This window comes from Bactrocera tryoni, chromosome 4, assembly GCF_016617805.1.
Source record: "Bactrocera tryoni isolate S06 chromosome 4, CSIRO_BtryS06_freeze2, whole genome shotgun sequence".
NCBI lineage: Eukaryota > Metazoa > Arthropoda > Insecta > Diptera > Tephritidae > Bactrocera > Bactrocera tryoni.
The window spans coordinates 21,660,168-21,681,891 of NC_052502.1; the positions used below are offsets into that span (position 1 = coordinate 21,660,168).

Genomic DNA, 21,724 nt, shown 5'->3' on the forward strand with positions numbered 1-21,724 from the left:
TGATCTTGTCTCTATATAACTAATATCAGGACTTTCGAAAATCCGGCAGACTTTACTCTATGATTGGTTTTACACCTTAAAGTATTTCCCTTACTTTGATTCTTGCTAGTTGCAAGACCATAAAATGTTCGGTTGCACCCGAACTTAGTCTTCCTTACTTGTTTACTGTACTTTTACATTTCTATTTTTATTTAAAGACTTCGTTAAGCTTTTATGTTGAAAATGATCGAAATATGATCTAAAATATTTTACTTGTTTGTTTCGGATAGAGCCAAAGTATTCAAGAAATTATCTTTACTATGATGCTGATCTCAAGGCCCTTGAATCCGTCAACGTGGACAGGGATCAGATCACCTCCATCGCGCCCAGCAAGCTCCTGGAATTGTTCAAAGTGCTGGACCTTTGTGACCATATCGATACAGGAGTGGGGAGAATAGACCATAGGTGCACTGCGATTTCAATTGCTTTCTATCTAAGTTGCAGATTATACAAAATCAGCCAGAAAAATAAAATTTGATACATATATTTTGGCTTGATGTATGTTTGTTTGAGAATTTGCTTGATAATCTATCCGTAATGTTCAAAGTTAAGTTATCTAACTTAAGTTTAGATGGAAGCTATTGTTTCGATTAAAATTCCCAACTCTTTCAAAGGATTTTTTACGTTTTAAAGAAATGTTTTTTTTAAGAAGTTCAGGTAACTACATATTTTAACTTTATTTAAATTACAGTAAGACGAGTCACCAAGCCTAACTTCGAACACCTGACCTTAACACATCTATTATGTATTTTGAAGTGATTTTGGGATGAGTTGGTCCACAATAATTTATCGATTGTTCGAAAAATTTCGTCCATCACTAAGGCACACTCTGCAGCAAAAGTGGCACGCACATTGAAAGCTAAGATGAATAGCGCCGAGCATAGAGTGTTGTACGTGTATTTATTTATGGCGCTGGCGTAAATTTTGCTTCATTTCTCCTTTCTTCACTTTTAACACACTGCAATCATATTTTTCACTTCTAAAAATTTGCTTCTGTGCCTTGATGTCTCTCATTTCTTCTTTTTATTCAGCAACTAATTTATTTGCATTTTTTGTTTCTACGCATTTTTATGTAGATTTCTTAAATGCCAGTGACATGTGGTTTGTTTTCACATTTCTTTTGCTGTCACTCGATTTGTCTTCACATCTCCAGTCATCTTTTCTTTTTTATAGTTTTTGTTTTTTGTGCTCTCACTGTTATTTGCAGTAAATGGTGTGTATCAGGGCCTGTGCCCATTCAGTGTGCCGTCCTGCTTCAAATTCATGTGCGTTTTGTGTTGACGTTTGGATTTGACAAATTTATATCATATTCGACCTTTTTTTATCCACATCGAGGGGTTTCATTGCAGCTTTGACTTTCTCACCTCGTGATTTTGATTTTATGTTCAAGATAGGATTAGCAGTATCTCTATTTTAATCTCACCGGTGAATATTTCAAAATAGCTTGCTACAAATAAACTGTAGACTGTACAGTTAAAGAAACAGAGTCGGTAATGGCACTCACTGTTAGGAGAACAACAAAGTTCATATTTCATACCCAATTCAATAGCAGATGAATCTGCATATTTAAGCCTTTTGAATGTCCTCTTCGTCTGCATAACGCTTTCCTTTCATGGGTAAATGCATTTTTCCGAAAAGGAAGAAGTCGCACGGTGCCATATCAGGTGAATACGGGGAGTGGTTAATGGTTAATGTGATTTTTGGTCAAATAATCGGTCACAAGTGTCGATCGATGAGACTAATGCGCCGTTTTGCAACAAACGCCAACTTTCATCTTCGCGATATTCGAGCCGAACACGTCAAATACGGCGCACCAAACTTCAAGGTAGAATACCGTGTTAACGTTTTGGCCGGGTGGAAACAATTCTTCGTGGACAACACCCTTGGAATCATAAAAGCAAATCAGCGTTGTCTTCTCTTTTCACTTCTTCCTGCGCGATTATTTGGGTCTCGGCTCGCCCGGTGCCTTCCATTCAGTACTCTGACGTTTCGTTTCGTTATCATATTGAAAACACCACGTTTTGTCACCAGTCACAGTATTGTAAAGGAAGTTTTTGTCCTTTTCGTCCTCTTTAATGATTTCCTTCGAATGTTGGATTGTGAGCAAGTTTTGGTCAGTCAGTTGTGCGGAACAAACCGTGCACACACCTTTCGTAAGCCCAAACGTTCGGTCCAAATGCGATAAATCGATGTTTTGGAGATGTTCAATTCCATTTCGATGAATTATGATTTCGGCTAATTTTTGATGAATTTACGCACAGTTTCGATGGAATGTCCGGCGATCACGGTTTTTGATTGGCCCACATGTTGATCGTCATTTATGTCCCCACGACCACGAAAACGTTAGGAAATCATCGCCATAAACTTGTTTCATTAATTGAAACGTTTCGGTAAAAGTTTTACCAATTGTAAAACAAAATTTAATGTTGGCTCTTTGTTCGAAGCTCATTTTCGCACCGATAACACAAACATACTGACACTTAAAACGCAATAACTTCACTTTCGATCAATGAAATGTCATGAAATTCTCACTGGACCATCGATAAAGATAGCAGATTCTAACGCAGCAGTCGACATATAGATGGCGCCACCAGGAGGCGCTAGATTTAAAAAGATATGTTTACTTTGGAATGAAACTTGTAAAAGTGAACTTAATGGGTTTATAGCAGATATTGTTCACAAAAGTGCTGTTAGCTATCAAAGCATATAAAATTTTGGATCTTCTGAATTAAAGTCCTTCCTTACTCCCCGAAATTGTCATTCTTCTTATTTTGGTTGATTTGCATGTTACCTTAGCTTAAAGATTTAAATTCGGAAAAATGCACTAAATGACTTTTAAGATCAATTTTTTTGAAACAAATTATCGGAAGTCTTATTCATGTACGTTTAAAGTATTTTTGTTTATAAGAACTTTTATTAAACAATAGTTGTCTGCCATCAAAATTATAGCTTTGGGAAATTACCATATACAGAGCATCTCTTACATATTTAAGCTGGAAATGCAAATAATCTCTTCTTAGCATAAATTAGTTTTAGAAAAAATTTTCAAAAGTAGTTATGCCGAAAAAAGATAGATTATGAAAGGCAGAGTTATATCATTACCCAAATAATTGTGGCCATTTTTAAAAGTAGAACGAAAGATTTCTGATGTTGTCCATCGGAGACTCTTGAAGTTTTGATTCCCGCATAGTTAACCGGTCAATTGAAAAGCTCTCCATAGTGAAACACATTTTTTTGGCGAAAATGTTTGTTTTTTCTATTCAACATAGTTCATTACATGGGTTTCTTCGGTTAAAAAACATAATTTATTAAAAAAAATTGTTCTCGTATAAAAATTAAATATTTTATTAGAATTTTTATTGTTACAAACATACACTACTTATTAACCAATAAATTCTGAAATTTTTGGAAAAAAATATTTTAAACTTGGCCACTGAGACGCCATGACCCGCGTCCTGCCGCGTTGGCAGGATAACTCCTTACAGGATCATATAAAGTTAAAAAATACCTGTTTTAGTTAAAAACCTTAACTTAGAACTTGGTCGAAGGAAACAAAAAAAAATAAAAATTGGATTTTTGGCAGACATTTTTTCAAAAAATCTTAAATTTTCAATGAAAATATCGAAATTTGTTTTTTCAAATAGTGGTATTCGAAAGAAAATCCGTCGTCCAAGTTTTTAAGAATAGTATCGCAAAGATCTGTATAAATTTTCGTAAAGATCGGTTGAGTAGTTCTCAAGAAATATTGCCAACCGACGTGAAAAACGTTGTTTCGAGGAAAACTCGTTTAAAGACACCGCACTTAGCCTAGCTAGCCTCGAGCGCACAAGTTCTAAAGGCTATATCTCCGAAACTACTAGGACCAACTTGATAATTAAGGATAATATTCTATATAAGACTATACAAAAGTTGATTTTTTGAAATCCGTAAAACCACGATGCACTGATTATAGCAACCCTCTTATTCTTCGATACCATTTTTGCAGTACGATTTTCCCTTCGCTTCACAATGGGCCTCAATTTCGACGATCACCCCTTCATTGAAGGAAAATTTCTTTACAGCGAGCTTTCCTTTGAGATCTGAGAACAGGAAATAGTTACAGATCTGGAGACTACGGTGGATGCATTTCGAAGTCCAATTCATGGACTATGTAATAGTCGCTGTATATGGTACTTCCTTTTTCAAGGTAGTCAATAAAAATAGTTCCATACGCAAACCAAAATATACTGTTGCCTTTTTCCATGGATATCTTTTAGTCAGGATTCTAAGTGGGATCACCTCAAAACAATACTGAACCAAACCTAAAAAAAGTTTGTTTCGATTGCACCGAAGCTATAATACCCTTCACAAATACAGAAAATTCCTTACAAGAACTTGAGTTTGGTTGGTGTTTGTATGACAGCTATATGCTACAGAGATCCAATCTGAACAATTTCTTCATATATTTCTCCAATGCTTCAGGCAATAATCCATGCCGAATTTCTTGAAGATATGTCGTCAAATGAAAAAGTTTTCCATACAAACATTTGAGTCCAATCGTTCAGATTTATGGCAATTACACTCGTGGCCACGCAAACATTACCACTCGAAATTTTCAAGTATTGTGCATATTTGACTACATTTTATAACGGTACTTTTAGCGGTATAGAAATAAGTTAATGACATGTTATTAATCAAAAATATTAAGAATTAAAAACAAAATATATTCAGCTGTTAGATAAATCAATTGAAAGATAGTGAGCTTTACAAAATAAGCTCGAAATGTAAGAGACACTGATATGCGATGAAAAATGATATTTTGTATTTTTTTAATTTATTTTCATTTGCACTATATTTGAGTTTAATATTTTATTTTATTTGTTTTTAATTGAAACACGGAGTTTATCAGGTGTATCACTTTAAAAACAATAAAATCGGCCGCTTTTGTACAAGCACAGAAAAGTTAATTTGTGTAATTAAGTAATTAGATAATATAATTAAGTTTACTAATGCTTATGCTAAAAGCATAAAAAAAAAAACAAAATTGAAAAAAATCCCGAACGAACGAAAAAGTCCGAAAAAATATGTAAGAATGTATAGTGGTAAGGTTTGCGTGGCCAGGTGTTACTCATTAAATAATTAGATAATATAATTTAGTTTACTTATGCTTATGCTAAAAGCAGAAAAAAAAACAAAATTGCAGAAAATCCCGAACGAACGAAAAAGTTTTAAAAAAATTTAAGAATGTATAGTGGTAAGGTTTGCGTAGCCACCAGTGTATATGCTAAAATGCTACGATATCGGCAATTTCTTGGGGAAATGTGTGCAAAATTACAGATGGAGACAGACGGACTATACTTTATAAGGTCTCCAACGTTGTCATATGGCTCCCTAGGAACCCCTGTGAGTAAGTTTCTCAGACTACTGAGCGAACTTATTAAATTTGTTGATATAACTTAATTTTATGTAAGCCGCAAAAGTCACGCATTCATGCTTCTTCTTCTCCACACATATGTAAATACTAACATGCATCGTCTCGCTAGTGAAAGCGAACACATTTTATGGCCAACAAGTACAAGTGGAAGTGCCAGAAAGAGCTCACAAAGTAATTTGAATAAAATTAATTGCCAATTTGTTGCTAACTGTAAACACAAACTGCATTCTAAGTAAAAATGCAAATGCAAAAAAGTGCAACAACAATCGTATTTTACTAGCACATACACACACGCACATGCATTAGGAGCTCATATACGCACTCATACATACATAGAAGTAAAAATGCGATAGCAGAATTCTTTTCGTTTAACCTAATTTAGTGGGTCTGCTTCGTGCGGCTGTTGTTGCTTGCTTCTGTGCAGCTACCGCCCAATCCACTGCTGCGCCACTCATGCTCGGCGACAGTGGATAAGAGCCTGCGACAGCCAACAAATGCTTGAAGTTCGTGCCGAAAAGCGTTTTGTGGCAGCTCATTAAAATGCAGAATGCAATTATTTGTGATTCGGATGGGATGGCACGGCGGAACTAAAAGTTGGACTAGCGTGCGTTTGTATATGTATGTGTATGTGTGTGATTGAGCGCTTGTAGATATTAAAGCAAAAGAGGACATTTCTCGAAATCAACTGTTGCGTGACTGGCTTAAAAAATGCTGCTCCAGCAACTTGACCAACAACTTACTTGCCGTCTACATGCAAGAGAGCGGCAGAGTGTGTGGCAAAAATTACATAAGTATTACAATTCTTAAAGAAACGCCTGCAAATTGTACAAGATTTAATCGGATTTTGTTTTTGGAAGTTTAGTTGCGTGCGAGTTATCAAGTACTACATGAAGTTAGTTCTGTATAGTACATACTCTTTTACATATAAAATAATGCAAATTAAGTTGGTTTAATGAAGATTTTTAAATGATTTATTTAATTTTTAAAATTTTGTGCTTTGTGTTACCCAAAAACCCCTAAAAGTACATCACCTCATAAGCCGAAGAGGTCCTTTGAGCTCACCCCATATTTCTTATGCCGATTGACCACTTCGCTCAATTTTAGTCTTGTTCTCCAGAGGTGTGTCTACAGAGATATTTTAATTTCAGTCCTCCTCCATATAACTTTGGCAACGAGTGTGCGAGAAAATATTTAGTCACACTGAGCATAAAGCGAGTATGGACCTATTGAACAGTGTTCAGTTAGAAGAAAAAGTAGTTCGGAGGCTATAGTATGGTTCACTCAGGGCCAGAAGGATCTCGAAATCGCACTAGTATCGATTTGTTGATCGTTGCTTGTTAAGATCACTGTTGAAGCTAGCTCAAATCGAGTGTAGCCGTGTAGGCTATAGGAATGAATGTACATTTCTCTCAAGATGGCTGAACCTTAGAAAAGTATCGTCAGCGCTACCTTGGTGGCAGCCATCTCCTATTGAAAGGCGCTTCAGTGGAAACTAGAGCCGAGCGAGAGCTTCTGTCAAAAAACTTCTTCTCCTAGCCGCCTTCTGAATTTTGCTCCATCCGTAAAAAAGCACACTTCACCACGTCTCTAATGGTTTTGTCCCGCTCGTGATCTATATTGTCAGGAATGTAATCGCAGTAGTAGAGAATTTCAGTGTGTATGTGTACCGGTCCCTTCACATACCCAAGTTCCCTAAATCTAATAGCAGTCTTCGTCACAAAGTTCTAGCTATGTCTGCAGGTATGTACTTGTTGTAGAATTGGGCTGTCTTAAGTACAGCACAAATGTCGATGAGGGACGCTGTTTGAACCCGTTCCAGCTACTTAGCTAGTGTAGTTTTTCCGAGCGCCCTCCACCAGAAAACGAACATTTAAAACATTATTGACTTAGCTATTATCATCAAAAAAATATTCTGTCTAAATTTCCATATTAAACCCTGTGAGGTTGACCAATATTTTCGATCAGCCATATGCCCTGAGGTTCACATATTTAATGTCTCGGTCTTTGAAAAGGTGAAAATATATAGTTTTCGAAAAATTTTGGGCGTATGTTATATTGACAGGTATATTTGGGCTACTGTTAATAGCGAAGTGAGTTAGTTTTCATCCGATTTCGGCAATTTTCACAATGTGCGAGGAAGTGCTAAGAGGTTTCTTCTCAGCAAATTGGCTTGATTTAGCTTTTTACTCAAGTTATCGCTTGCACGGACAAACAGACAGTCACCCAGATATCAACTCGCTTAGGTATCCTGATCATTTATATATATAAAGGGTGATCCATTTCGAGATTCCCTACTTTTTTAAAGGAAAAAATAGAAATTTCAAATTTAATGGGGTAATTGCTTATTATAATTCGAAAGAAATCGTTGTTTTTTCTGGATGAAATGGCAGCTGTTGGATCTCTTCAGGTTGCTCTTCGTCCCAAATGCGGTATTTTTGCTTGTTTACATACTCATTGGGAATGAAATGGGCCTCCTCGCTGAGTAAAATTTGGCTCGAAAACGTCGGATCATTTTGCAACTTTTCAAGGGCCCATAGAGCGAAGTGATGTCGATTGGAAAGATCGGTCGTCTTCCGTTCTTGCACAAGCTGTATTTTGTACGCTTTATATGTAAGGTCTCGTTGTAAAACGCATCAAGTCGTTCCATACGTTAGTATTAATTGTGTAGGTGTAGGAAAATAATAAAAACAAATACAACAATAAATCATCTAAAACTAAGTTCCGATTTTATATATAAAATATACCCCATACCTATCTACATTTAATATCCCTAGCATTATTGGACCTCACGTCGCTTTATAATCCTTCTAACTATTTAGTTACGGCTATTTTTTCTGGAACTGTTTTCGAAACTAAAAATACGCTGAAAATATAAGTTGCTACCCTACTGTTATTTTTGTTACCCCACTTTTACCGTCCTCCTTTAGGCTTCCATTCATTGTAATTTATTTCCTACCATTGAGTAATTTGCCGGCCGTTGACACATTTTAATTAACAAGGAAATTAGTATAAATCCAAGCACGAACCATAAAAATTAAAATTTCACGTTGATGCCCCGTTATTTCGCGTTGACGAGCTTTCACGTTCATCGTGACATTTACTCACTAAATCAGCTTAACCAGTGCTGCAACTGGCGCTGTTCGTATTTACATAATGGCTGCGACATGAAAAGGATTCATAACTCGTTTTTGCTATTGTTTTAATGGCAACAACACTCGCTGCCAACCAGCTGTGACCATGGCGGGAGGGAGTGTGATTGCAACAGGCACATCCGTCATTGTGTAGGTCATTGTTAGTTGTGTACGTAAATATTAGAAGTATGCTACAAGTATGTATGGGTGTGTGCAGCCGAGTAAATAGTCCATGTTGGAAAAGCTATCTTTCGGCTGAAAGTGAAAGTGGAAAGTGAATGCACAAAATGTGTAACGAGTTAATAAATAGAGGGATGCAAAAATTCAGTTGTGGAGGGCAATATTTTGGTGGAAAAAATAGCATGATAACAAAAAGGGTTGAAATATTAAATATTATTATATATTATATGATCAAAATGGATCCAGACTAACTAGTCTAGTTCAAATTGTCGTCTATTAAGCATTAATAGGAAAGCAAAGATTATTACAGGCCTTTTGAAAACTGGGGACAGTTATAAAGCTATAGACGATTTTTGAGTGTGACGGTACCAAAAATATATGAACTTTAAAGTCGATCGGTATGTCGGAAAACGCTTTGTAGTTTGTAGAGAGGCATCGCAGAAGACTGAATATTTACCCTTATTTGCAGTTAGGAAGGCAGGATATATTATATTCGGTATATGTGACTAGAAAAGTTACATACGCCACAAGGTGGAGTTCTCTCTCTTCTTCTGTGGATCTTCTTCATTAACGACCTGCTTAAAAAACTTGAGGATTATGGTCAAAGGAAAGTTCCTGTGTGGTTTCGCCATCAACCCAAGTAAAACCGAGAAGGTTTTATTTACTAGAAGATATAAGATGCCGGTGGCACCGCTGCCGCAAATGGGAGATATCTGTCTGCAGCCGGCGGATACAAAATATGAAATATCTAGGGTTCATCCTGGGTAGGAAGCTTTCATGAAAGTTGAATATGGAGGAGAGAGCAAAAAAAGCGTCGATTGTTTTCCACTTCTGTAGAGGAGTCATAGGCAAAAGGTGGGGTTTCTCACCGAAAGTGGTCCTTTGGCTCTATGACACCATAGTCAAACCCACTTTGCAAAGAAACTCGAGAGCGTTCACAGGGCGGCGCTCATCAGCATGTGCGGTGCGCTAAAGTCCACTCCAACTATGGCACTTAACAACATACTGAACATAGTGTCCGTAGACATCTTCGGAAGGTGTAAGGCTGCGAAAGTGGCTATCAGATTCAGAGAATCTGGGCTCTTAAAAGAACACTCGGATATTCTCGCACACTTTCCCTTCATACCGGATCACTTAGACCGTGAAGTCGCCAAACCGAACTCTCTCTGGCGGCTCCTTCTCTGCCAATATATCGACGGGGGATCTATGGGTTGGAAGAAGCCGTTAGAGCAGAGAGGCAGTGAGCTTCTTTACGGATGGGTCAAAGCTTGGAGGGAACGTTGGTGGAAGGGTATAGCGTCAGGAGCTCTCTATCAACTCCAACTTCAGATTTCCTGACTATTACCGTGTCTTCCCGGTCGAGGTTGCTGCAGCCTCTTCCATTCATTCAGATAGCAGAGCGACGATACTAGCCTTGCGCTCATTTACAGTGCGTTAAGAGTTGGTCGAGGAATGCCTAACCTCGCTATCAATAGCATCGAGTGTCTTTGTGATAAGACTGATATGGGTGCCGTGCCATAGCGGAATCGCAGGAAATTGTAGAGCTGATAAGCTAGCAAGGAAAGGGACCCTAGAATCGCGATCAGCAAAATGGAAACGGGTCGGTGCTCCCGTATTCTTTTGTGTTCTACTTTTTGATAACTGGGATTCGCGGAATCTTGGTTAGCGCTAGGCCAAGCTTCGGCGCACGCTCTGTCGCAAACGCCTTTTGTCCCAAGATTGATCGCAGGAGATCTAGTTATCTCTTTGCTCTCAGTAAAGCTAGACTTTCTCTTGTTGTGAGGCTTTTAACAGGTCATTGCCCTATTGGTGTCCATGCTGTAAGGTTGGGTATCTTACCAGACGCCTTTTGCAGAAGCTGTATGGAAGAAGGTGAGGTGGTTCAGGAGGTTAAGACTTAAACACTTGGGATCTGTAGAGTAGTGGAGAACACCCCTAATAATAAAAATGAAAATAGCCAAAAAAGTAAAAGCGTGTGTCTTCCCAACTTAGCTAATTTATAATATTATTAACTGGAAATGAAATAAAGAAAAATAACTGTTGGTTTAATGACATTATAATGGCGCATAAAATAGCACTAAAACCCTTCCGGCGTGGCCTGTTCTGCACAGCCAATTATCAAAAACTAGAGGAGAAAGAAAACACAATAAAAAGGCACGCACAACCTTATTACCCAGGACTTCAACCCGTCCGTTATAGGAGAGAATGGATCATTAGTTTAAAGCGCGAAGCAGGAGTTATGAGTCTTATTGCAACAAAAGCATTTGTGAGCGCATAAACAACAGCGTTACGCTTTCTATTTAATACCAACAACAACAAGCATAAAATTTTACTCCACTATTTGCCAGCTGCAAATGGTGGGCGACTACTTTGTGAAATATAGTAAAAGAAAATGCCGAGAACGTTGAAAGAAAAAGGGTGAAATGTAATGCCTCTTTAACGGGACGAAATTAGTAGCAAACACGCTAATGTTTAATAGCCCAAAGGGAAGAACGACTCAGCGTGTTTTTGCCTTTAAGAAATTCTAAGTTGAAGAAAACATATAAAATGTTTGTTAGACAAAAAGGAAGCAGCAAATTTTGTGAATTAGGGTGAGTCACTTTGTTTCGCTCAACTCTTTGGGTCAGAAAAGTGAACTGAATGGCTAAAACTATAACATTTTCACAACGGAAAACAGATAGTTAAAATTATTCACTAAATTTTTTATATATTATATAAATTTGAAAATATGCAGTCTCTCGTTAGGAAGGGCAGTGACGAATCACCTATGCCTTAAGAGATACAATTGTTAAAAAGTGTCAAGTCTATTGATATTTTTAAAGCTTGAAATATAGTATTTTCGTAAGTGCTGTACTCATAATTCCCATAATCCTTTTCTATAACTTAACTAATAATATATATATAATATACTACATATATACTCACCCTAATTTACGTAAATATGCATTTCCTTAGCGGAAAAATTTTTATCTCATAAGGTTTTTAGCAGATAATGGCAAACATTTAGGCAGAAAATTGCTTAAGATGGGCATTTTATCGTTTTATTTGTATTACTATTTATTGCGGTTATTATTATTAATGATAGCTGTGAAGCTCATTTAAGCCTTCTTCGATTTTTTTTTATTTTGTAGATATTTTAAAGCACGAAAATGTAGGGTTATGACGGAAGTAGCTTTAATTATACCCTGAACAGGGTATATTAAGTTTGTCACGAAGTTTTGTAACACCCAGGCCGGAGACCCTATAAAGTATATATCGGGTGATTTTTTAAGAGCTTGATAACTTTTTTTTAAAAAAAAAACGCATAAAATTTGCAAAATCTCATCGGTTCTTTATTTGAAACGTTAGATTGGTTCATGACATTTACTTTTTGAAGATAATTTCATTTAAATGTTGACCGCGGCTGCGTCTTAGGTGGTCCATTCGGAAAGTCCAATTTTGGGCAACTTTTTCGAGCATTTCGGCCGGAATAGCCCGAATTTCTTCGGAAATGTTGTCTTCCAAAGCTGGAATAGTTGCTGGCTTATTTCTGTAGACTTTAGACTTGACGTAGCCCCACAAAAATAGTCTAAAGGCGTTAAATCGCATGATCTTGGTGGCCAACTTACGGGTCCATTTCTTGAGATGAATTGTTCTCCGAAGTTTTCCCTCAAAATGGCCATAGAATCGCGAGCTGTGTGGCATGTAGCGCCATCTTGTTGAAACCACATGTCAACCAAGTTCAGTTCTTCCATTTTTGGCAACAAAAAGTTTGTTAGCATCGAACGATAGCGATCGCCATTCACCGTAACGTTGCGTCCAACAGCATCTTTGAAAAAATGACAATAAGCCAAGTGATCTGTATATTATAAGGCGTAAGGCGTTTGGTCAGAAATAGTCTAAATAATCTCTGCAACCGATAGCCCTAGTTGCTAGAGTTTTTTCACATTTATTGTAATTTCAATTATAATAAATAATACATAATAAATAAATAATCTCTGCAGAAGTCAGTATTCAAATCTGGGCAAACCCTTTTTATATTAGCTTGAAAGTAAATGCTCCGGTAGAAATATGTTTTAAGGATTTCTTTTCTAACAAAAAATACTGCTTTAACCCAAAGCAAGTGAATATCTAATGGTCTATGGGAAATCCGCCTAACGGAAGCCAATGGAAAGAGTTCAGATGCTCGCTGCGCTGCACATAAAGGGAACTTTAAGAACAACTCCAAAGGCTCTTGAACTGGTACTAAACCTACCAGTGGAACGAGCTACCTGGGTGCAAAACTTTAAAAGTCATGTGCAAAACGGTAGGTCGGAAGTAAACTAAATTCTTATTGGCATTTGACAAAAGAGGCTGTGGAAAAATGATGGGAATCCTAACTGGTCACTGTCTGATGGCGGCACACGCCGGCAGGATGGGTCTGACAGATCGAGGTGATTGCAGGAAATCAGGGCGCCAGGAAAGCAATGGAGGATCTCTTGTGCTCCCGCATTGGCAGCACTGCGTTGTAAGTATCTGGGGTTCCCACGGTATGATACACTGGAGGATGTATCGTGTCAAGCGACTAGTTGTGACTATATTTGTAACGCGTGTTTTGTGAATTGGAGCCTCGGCTATAAATAAATAAAAATAGTTAACATTTACAAAACTTAGTGTTGTTTAGTAATCGGTAACAATTTGGATTCCCTGATTCTGTAGGCGAGTATTTTTACTTTAGAAGAATAATGGTAATGATCGAAGGAATAGTCAAAGTTCTGATGGAAAATATTATCAAAATTCGTATTGCTTTGACAAATGTATCTAAGAAGGTCCTATGAAAATATCAAGTCCATTAGTGCAGTCGTTACAAAAAAAATTCCTTAACTATTCGAAAAGCAGCGTTTCGAAAAAGCACCTTAAAATTTTAGGTAGATGATTACACTAGGTTAAAAAATCCTTACAAATACGCTAATAACGCCTAAACTATTTGAAGAATCATACTAAATTTTTAGAGAACATGCAAAATATGCAAAAACAAAGAACATCGATTTTTTTTAATTCATAAGTGGATAAAAATTCTTAGCTAATAATATAGCGCTCGTCATATCCCATACGACGCCATATTTTTTCGCGGTCTTTCGACATTTCCTTTCAGTAATTTTTGCCATTTCATCATGGAAGGATACATACATATATGATCAAACAACGAGTTGAAATTATTAAAACTTAGTACCGAAATTCGAATGGCCTCAACTTTAAAAGCGCTACGTCCAATTTGTGGTTGTCATAGTCGTCCTGTCAGATCAAAAATTGAGCTTCTAGTGGAAAAAATTGAATCCACAAGCACAGTATAAAATGTTCCCGTGCTAGTAAGACAAAGAAGTTCGCGTGGTGTCGAGAATATTGCTACCGCTAGCGCATCAATTGAGGAAGACCCAAATCAGTCTTTCACACGTCGTTCTCAAAGTTGGCCATCACTGTGACGTCGTTGTGGTGAATTTTGCTAAAAGATCTTGGCACACATTCTTACAAGTTAAAATTCATCCAAGAACTGAAGCCGTTTGACCACCAGAATTGTCGTATGTTCGAGAATTAGGCTGAGCAACAACTTGAAAATGATCTGGATTTTCATTGAAATATCATCTTCAGCGATGATGTTCATTTCTGGCTTAATGGCTATGACAGACAGCAATGCACACAGACACCAGAGTCACCATTTTATCACGAAAAAATTACGGTTTGGTAAGGTTTATGGGTCGTCGGCGTCATTGGGCCGTACTTCTTCCGTGACCGACATTTTATTGTGCATGGGAATCGCTACCGCTCAATGATAATCGAATATTTTTGGCCGTAATTGGATGATAAGGACTTTGACAATATGTGGTACCAACAGGACGGTGCCACAAGCTAAACAGCGAATGTCACAATCGATTTATTGAAGATCAAGTTTGGTGAACATGTTATCTCACGGAATGGCTCAATCAATTGGCCGCCTCTGTCGTGCGATTTGACCGTTAAACTATTTCTTGGTGCGCTACGTCGACCATAGTCTATACCAAGAAGCCAGCGACGATTGATGAACTTCTTCCGAATAGCGAACGTGAAAATGCAACAATATTGGCGAATTTGTGCTTGGAAACCGTCGAAAATTGGATTCAGCGTCCGGACTTCTGTAAACGTGACCGTGGTGGCCATGCAAAAGAAATCGAGTTCCAGACATAATGGCATCGGATGTACTTTCACAGGAATAAAGAATTTCATTGATATAGTATACCAAACCATTTTTGTTTTATTTTAAAGCCCGTTAGTTCGTATCGGGAAATAAATTGCCATAGCTGCTCAAAAATATATCATGAGAGGATTAACTGCTATGCTAACAGCTCAATGCAACAAATATTAGATGTTCTAAATATTCTGAAAAAAATTCTTTTCTCAGTGCTCAGTTTTGCGTTTTTATGTTTGCTTATTCCAAGTATATTCCACCTTTTTTGGTAAAATTGCCCATAATCAGTTACTCAGCGCTCATATTTTGAGCTAGGAAGTAAAGCATTTTGGAAAGATCTGGAACAAATTTTTTAAACCAAACATATTCTTTGTATAGCATTACGTGAGTTCACATACAAAATAAATTTAAGAACACATAAAAGCGAATGTTTTCTAAACTCCACAGTCTCTCCGTTTTTGACTTCCAAATGCTTATGTACATATTATTATTCCATTATTTGCATAAACCTATACATTAGGTATATTAAGCAACAAATATATTTAAGTGGTTATACAAAAATATTTCCAATTTGCATACCAATACCATTACATTGGCATAACTTTAAAAATATTTACTTAAATATTGCTATTCAAAATTCAAGCATGACTTTTGACTGCCAACTTCATCTGCTCTAACAAGCTGGACAGCATACGAACAAGAAATTTTGTATTTTTTGTAAATAACAGTTAACAAAACTAAATGCATACAGCATGCAGCTGAGACTGTGAGAATGAAATGGAGGAATAAAAAGATTGGCGAAAGTGGGTTAACAAATTTATAATTCATAAGCACTTGCAGTGCGCTCATAAATGGGTTACTGGGCGTATGAGTAACCTTAAATGCTTGCATAGAGGAGAACATTATTTCTATTTTACAAATATATCTTGTAATGTATATACTTGTATGTATATACATATATGCATATAAATGTGTAATTTGGCTATACTTTTGCATCAACAAGCAATTTGTGCAACATCTGAGTAAGCTGTTTGCTGCCGTTGTGCAAACAAAGTGAGCATTATGCAAATTGACGTGAAATCAATAACACAGCACATATGTACATTACATATCTTTATATACATACATATGTATATCCGCCATTCCAAAAGTGCTGAGACAAACAAATAGCGCACATAAATGTAAGTGTATATGAGGTTAGTGTACTAATGGGGTTGTTGTTGTAAATATTTTATGCTCCTCAGATATTTGCACTGGTGAATCACTTTACATATATCTACCTACAAACATATGGTTATACCAGTATTTATCGCTATCCACTGTAGTGTTGTTGTTGTATTCAAAGCGCTTTGGCAGGCGATGCTTCAGTTTTGTTGTAATACAATTTCCTGCTTTCATCAGTTAAACGAATGCTTACCTTAGATTTGGCATATTTCATTCACTCACATACACATACATTCAAACAAACACATATACATGCACATATCCACACAAATATGCATACATACACACATACATATATGCATATATCAATTTTTGCTGGCTTAGTGAATTTTTTACTCATTTTTTGCAATCCATTTTCTATTGAAAGTGAGCGTTCGTTATGCTTCCGTCGTTATTAGAAGATTATCAATTGAGTTTTCTACTTTTAAAGGAAAATGCAAATGCAGGAAATTGAAGTAATTACATTACGAAGGAAAGTAAAAAATAATTTTGGCAAAATGAAAACGCGAAAACCGAGTAGTGGGCAAACACTTGTGTGAGAGAGCCTAGGCACAGTTATTTTTGTTGAGGGCGTGTCTTAGAAGTAGCATAATGCAAAAGAAAAATGTGAAATATTTGCAAGCCTTTTTTCTCGCATAAAATTATTGAAAACTCTGCTGCGGCAACATTTTGAAGGGTAAAAAGGAAATATGTGTAATTTCATAAGTGAAACGAAAAGAATTCCGCGTAAAGGTTCTTATTAAAATATCTGAAGTGCAACCGACATACATTTCGAGTTTTGAGTGGGTATGAAGAGAGAATTGCAAAGCATATTTTGGTAGAATCGTATGAGTTGCTGGAAATTGATATTATCTTACATGCGGTTAATGCATTTTAAGCAGAGTGTAGGCCCGTAAAAGTTAGGTTTCGTTATAATCTCAGGCAATAAGACATTACTCGAAGAGTGTCTTACTCCAAATTGATAGATTTAAGGTTGTATGGGTCGGACGAGTTAGATTTTAACCTATCTACCCACATAAATCTCACCTGTTTTCATATACAGCGAATTGTTGATTGTCTTATAATTTTTTTTTAGCTCAGGGTATTTTACTACATTTTATATCTAAGTTTGGCCCGAAACTATGTTTATGGACTCGTTTACGATGTCGCCTACTTAAATTTTTTTCCAAAATTTTTTGAGTATTTCGTTTACACCATCGAAGGTACATTTCTTCAAAAATTACCCGGCGTAGGTATTAACCTATTCCATTCGCGTTCATCAATTCTAGTTCCTCAGTTATAACGAGTAGTGTCTGACGATAACCCCACATGAAACGATATTACACTCGAGTTTCAAGCAAGTTTTAAGGGGTTATCTACATTAGCGGTTTCTTAAACCTTTGTTTTGCTATTCCTAATGTAGGCCCAACTAGAAACATGAGTTATAAAGGATTTGATCGAAAGCTTGTTGGCTTGCGAGTTATATATATATCATATGACTGTCATACAAACTAAATCATGAAAATTAAGCTCTTGCATGAAAAACTTTTCTGTTTGAAGAGATGTCTTCGTGAAAGTTGGCATGAATTATTTTCTAAGGCAACATAACAATATTTCAAAAAAATTTCCAAGTCGCAAGACTATATCTTATAGCTGTCATACAAAAAGAACCGTCAAAATCAAGTTCTGGTATGAAAACTTAACCTTCTTTCCCGATAAAAATTTTTCCTTCGAGCATTTATTTGGGTATTAAGGCAGAATAAAAATCGGTAATGGCTAGATCTGGAGAATACAATGGATGCGAAAGGCTTACTAAGTAATATTTTTATCATATTGTGAACTCTCATAGATACTCTGTTTATAATACCTTTGCATATACAAATTGGCTATTTCTTTAATTATACGTCTAATATGTTCCTTGATATTCCTAGAGTGTTAGTTCTTTCAATCAACCTCATCTTAAGCTGATGCAAAATTATTTTGTCGATCTTATTGATGATATTGTTATGTAATGGCGGTCGTGATATCAATTTTAGTTTTACAAAATTAATTATTTGTTGTGTAATCACACTCTGACCGATTAAAAACTAAGATCCTTGGTAAAAATCTATAGAAAAGGTTGGGTAATTTTGAAAACAAAAAAGCCATAGCAAGATGAAAATCATCGGAAACGAAAGATAATATAACAAATGTTAAAGGGAAAATTATTAGTGGGCAATCTGAGGTCGGGAAAAACAAGGGGAAGTGCGTGGTTGAACTTTTAAGGGTTTGAAATGGTTTCTTCAGATCTCCGAAAACGATGAGGATGTAAGTTTAGACCGAAATTCGTGAAACAAAATGTGTACAAGACAAAAATAAAAAATCCAAAAACTTTAGTTATTTGAATTTTTCACATGAAATTTGAGGTTATAGGAATATACAAAAGTTATAGATCTTTTCATTGTCGACAACATTGCCATATAATTTATATGATCAAATATAAATTCTTATTTAAAATTTCAGCAATTAATTTTTATTATTTTATTTCCAGATTTTTATGATACTAAAGATCCAACGGAAAATATTCTTTAAATAAAGGTTAGTTATTTTGAATTTGTACAACACATCTAGTAATATATTGCAGGAAAAATTTATAATTTTTATAAAAAAAAATATATTTTTTCACCTACTCTATGACATATTTATATAAATTCGTATAAGAGACATATTTATTGCAATATCAATACTTGAAATACGTTAATACAAATCGTAATATAGCCCACGTTACTAACAATATCTGCATATCTACTACAATTGGCTTATAAAAACTCCGAATGCATTCCTCTCAGCCCTCGAATAAGTAATTACTGAAGTTCACATTTTCACCGAAAATTTCCCAGACAAAATTAACACATTAACGTGCAAATAATTGACATTCGCTTCTACTGCACTGAGTAGCATTTCAGCGCTCTTGCCTCCACTTCCCTTCCACTCACTTCAGGTGCCTAAAGTGCACTTCCACTCGCTAGAGGTACTTCACGGCAGCAGCAGCACTCCTGCACTTAGCTGCGCACGTATAGCATCAAGCACATAATTTACACTGAAGTTTATATGCTAATGAAGAAAATGCCACGTTAGCTGAACCGTTTTGTTTCGCTATGTTGCATGCAACTTACGCCAGATTGGAGTTGAGCACGCTGAAAATGCATGCTGAGCAAATTACGAATGAATTACTATGAGCTTAGCTGTTATGCGGCGGGGGGTGCTTATAGCAACGTAACTAACTGCATAGAATTTAAAGCTGGCAGGTGAGAAACAACAGTGTTGTGTAGGTGCTGCGCGTAGTTCGGGATTACATTTAGATAATTCAATCAGTTTACTGTTACAAATTCTGCCACGAGCTAAATAATATTTGCTAATGCGGAAAACGAGCTAAAATTCCGCACATTATCGGAGGAGAAATGTTAGAGGAAAGGAGTTACAATGGTGATGCGAGTAGTATTCAGATTGCTTACATGTTTTCCATATACTCGCACCAACTTGTGGTATATGCTTTTTAATTATGCCGAAAGATTTAGGGTTCATAAAATTTTGATGCTTACGTCAAGGCCTTGGAGAAAGTGGGTTAAATACATATAAAGAAAGGTTGATAATATTTCTGTTTCTTTTTTATCTAGACCAAATATTTACTACTATTGACTCGCTAATCCATCCAGTCGTCATTTGATCAATTCACTGAGTCTAAGATGAACCGATTATGTGCCAGAAACAGCCGTCAATTCATTGGCTCCTTTGAAACAGATAATATACGAAAAGTTGAATTAAGTAACAGTAAATAGTTTTTCAAATGTTGTTTACACAAAAAATTGGGCGGCCCCATTGAAACATTATGTAATTTGGGTAATATTTTAAATTAACTGAAAGCAAGAGCTTCCAGGTTCAGCTTAATAGACTCTTGCAGTATCCTTAAATCTATCTAGATAAAAACAAAATCCTACTCTAAGTATACCGATTTATCTGGAAGCACGGTACATGAACGACAAGCACAAGGCCGATGCCCTCATCTCAGGATTAAAGAGAAAACTTACAAGTGTTCTCTGAAGTCGAATCCAAGGTTGTTGGAGGAGAAAAACCTGAGACAATCTCAAAAGCGCTCTTATCAAAAGCAATCCGACGTTCACTATATGATAGGAAAAACCCCTATTTAACTAGGGAACAAGGGAGTCGTTCCTTAAATGCAACCAGGTTGAGAAAATGGAAGTGAAATCTAGATTCCGTCAAAATATCGAGTTTTAACGACAGTTAGTTCAAAATTAAGTTTCGCATAACTTAAGTTCACCTATAACACTCCCCTTTGGCAATAATCAACTACAAAATGTGTTTGAGAGGCTTGCAAATTCTCAAAGAATGTCTGATTTTAGATGCCAGATAATAAATCACTTGACGCATGAAAAAAACGAGAGTCTCACTACGAAAGTCAATATGAACAATAATATGAGCGAACAATATGAATATGAAACAAATGCCACTAAAAAAAGGTGTCTTAACTTTTCGTAAAGTATTGCGGTATCAAACCTGTAATATTCAACTTGTTCCTTGTTACTATTTTCGCATATATCTTAAACCAAAATGTAGCAATTTGTTAGAAAGTATTGTTATATTTTTTAAGGTTTTCCAACATTTACCATTGCTTTAGAAGATAACAGAGTGGCTACACTTAAAATTGAAGTTTATTTCATAACCAAAAGTTTTTTGTCATCAGAAAGCTTTCACTTATACCTATTGAATTTTAAATTTAACCTTCGGACTTATCGATAATACTCTTCTTTTTTTTTTGATAAATGGCAATCTTAAGCAAAAAAAATATTTATTAATTCAACAAAATTTATAACAGTGAAAGCTTACTAAGTAAGAAGATTTGTAAAGAAACTTTGTCTGAGGAAACGTGTGCGGAAACGATAACAAAAGCTTTGCTTCACTGTTTCAAAGATTTTCACACTTGAAATTTTCTCAATATAAAGACGATTTCGCTATTAAGAAAGCTTTCAATATTTAAAGAATCTTCAATCAATCAATGTTTAAAGAATTTTTCACTGTTTAAAGTAGTTTTCGTTGTTCAAAGTAACTTTCGTTGTTAAGAAAAACTTTTGTTGCTTAAAAGAGCATTCACTGTACAAAAGAGATTTGACTGTGTTAACGAGCTTTCGGTGTTTATGGTAAATAAGGTTCCGCTGTTTAAAAGCTTTAGTTACCTAAAAGAGCTTTCACATTTCGAAGCAGCTTTCACTATTTTTACGAGCTTTTACTATTTAAAGTATCATCCGTTGTTTCTTTCAGAGCTGTAGTTATATAAAATAGTTTTTGCTTTTCGAAGTATTTTTCGTTGTTAAAAGTAGCCTTAGTTGCTTAAAAGAGCTTTCACCGTTCAAAAAGTTTTGACTGTGTTAATGAGCTTTCAGTGTATATGGTAAAGAAGCTTCCGGTGTTTTAAAGTTTTCAGAAGCCTTAGTTGCCTAAAGGAGCTTTCACAGTTTAAAGAAGCTTTCACTATTTTAACGAACTTTTACTGTTTAAAAAAACTTCCGCGGCTTAAAATGT

General features: G+C 36.0%; 1 long non-coding RNA gene across 1 annotated transcript in view; it reads left to right on the top strand.

The window, feature by feature from the left end:
* Positions 1-18,676: 18,676 nt before the first annotated feature.
* The window catches only part of LOC120776065, a 105,964-nt gene continuing 102,916 nt past the window's right edge, over positions 18,677-21,724 (top strand). The window contains exon 1 of the long non-coding RNA XR_005705380.1: positions 18,677-18,724. This is a non-coding gene — a long non-coding RNA (uncharacterized LOC120776065). The remainder of the gene's footprint in view (positions 18,725-21,724) is intronic.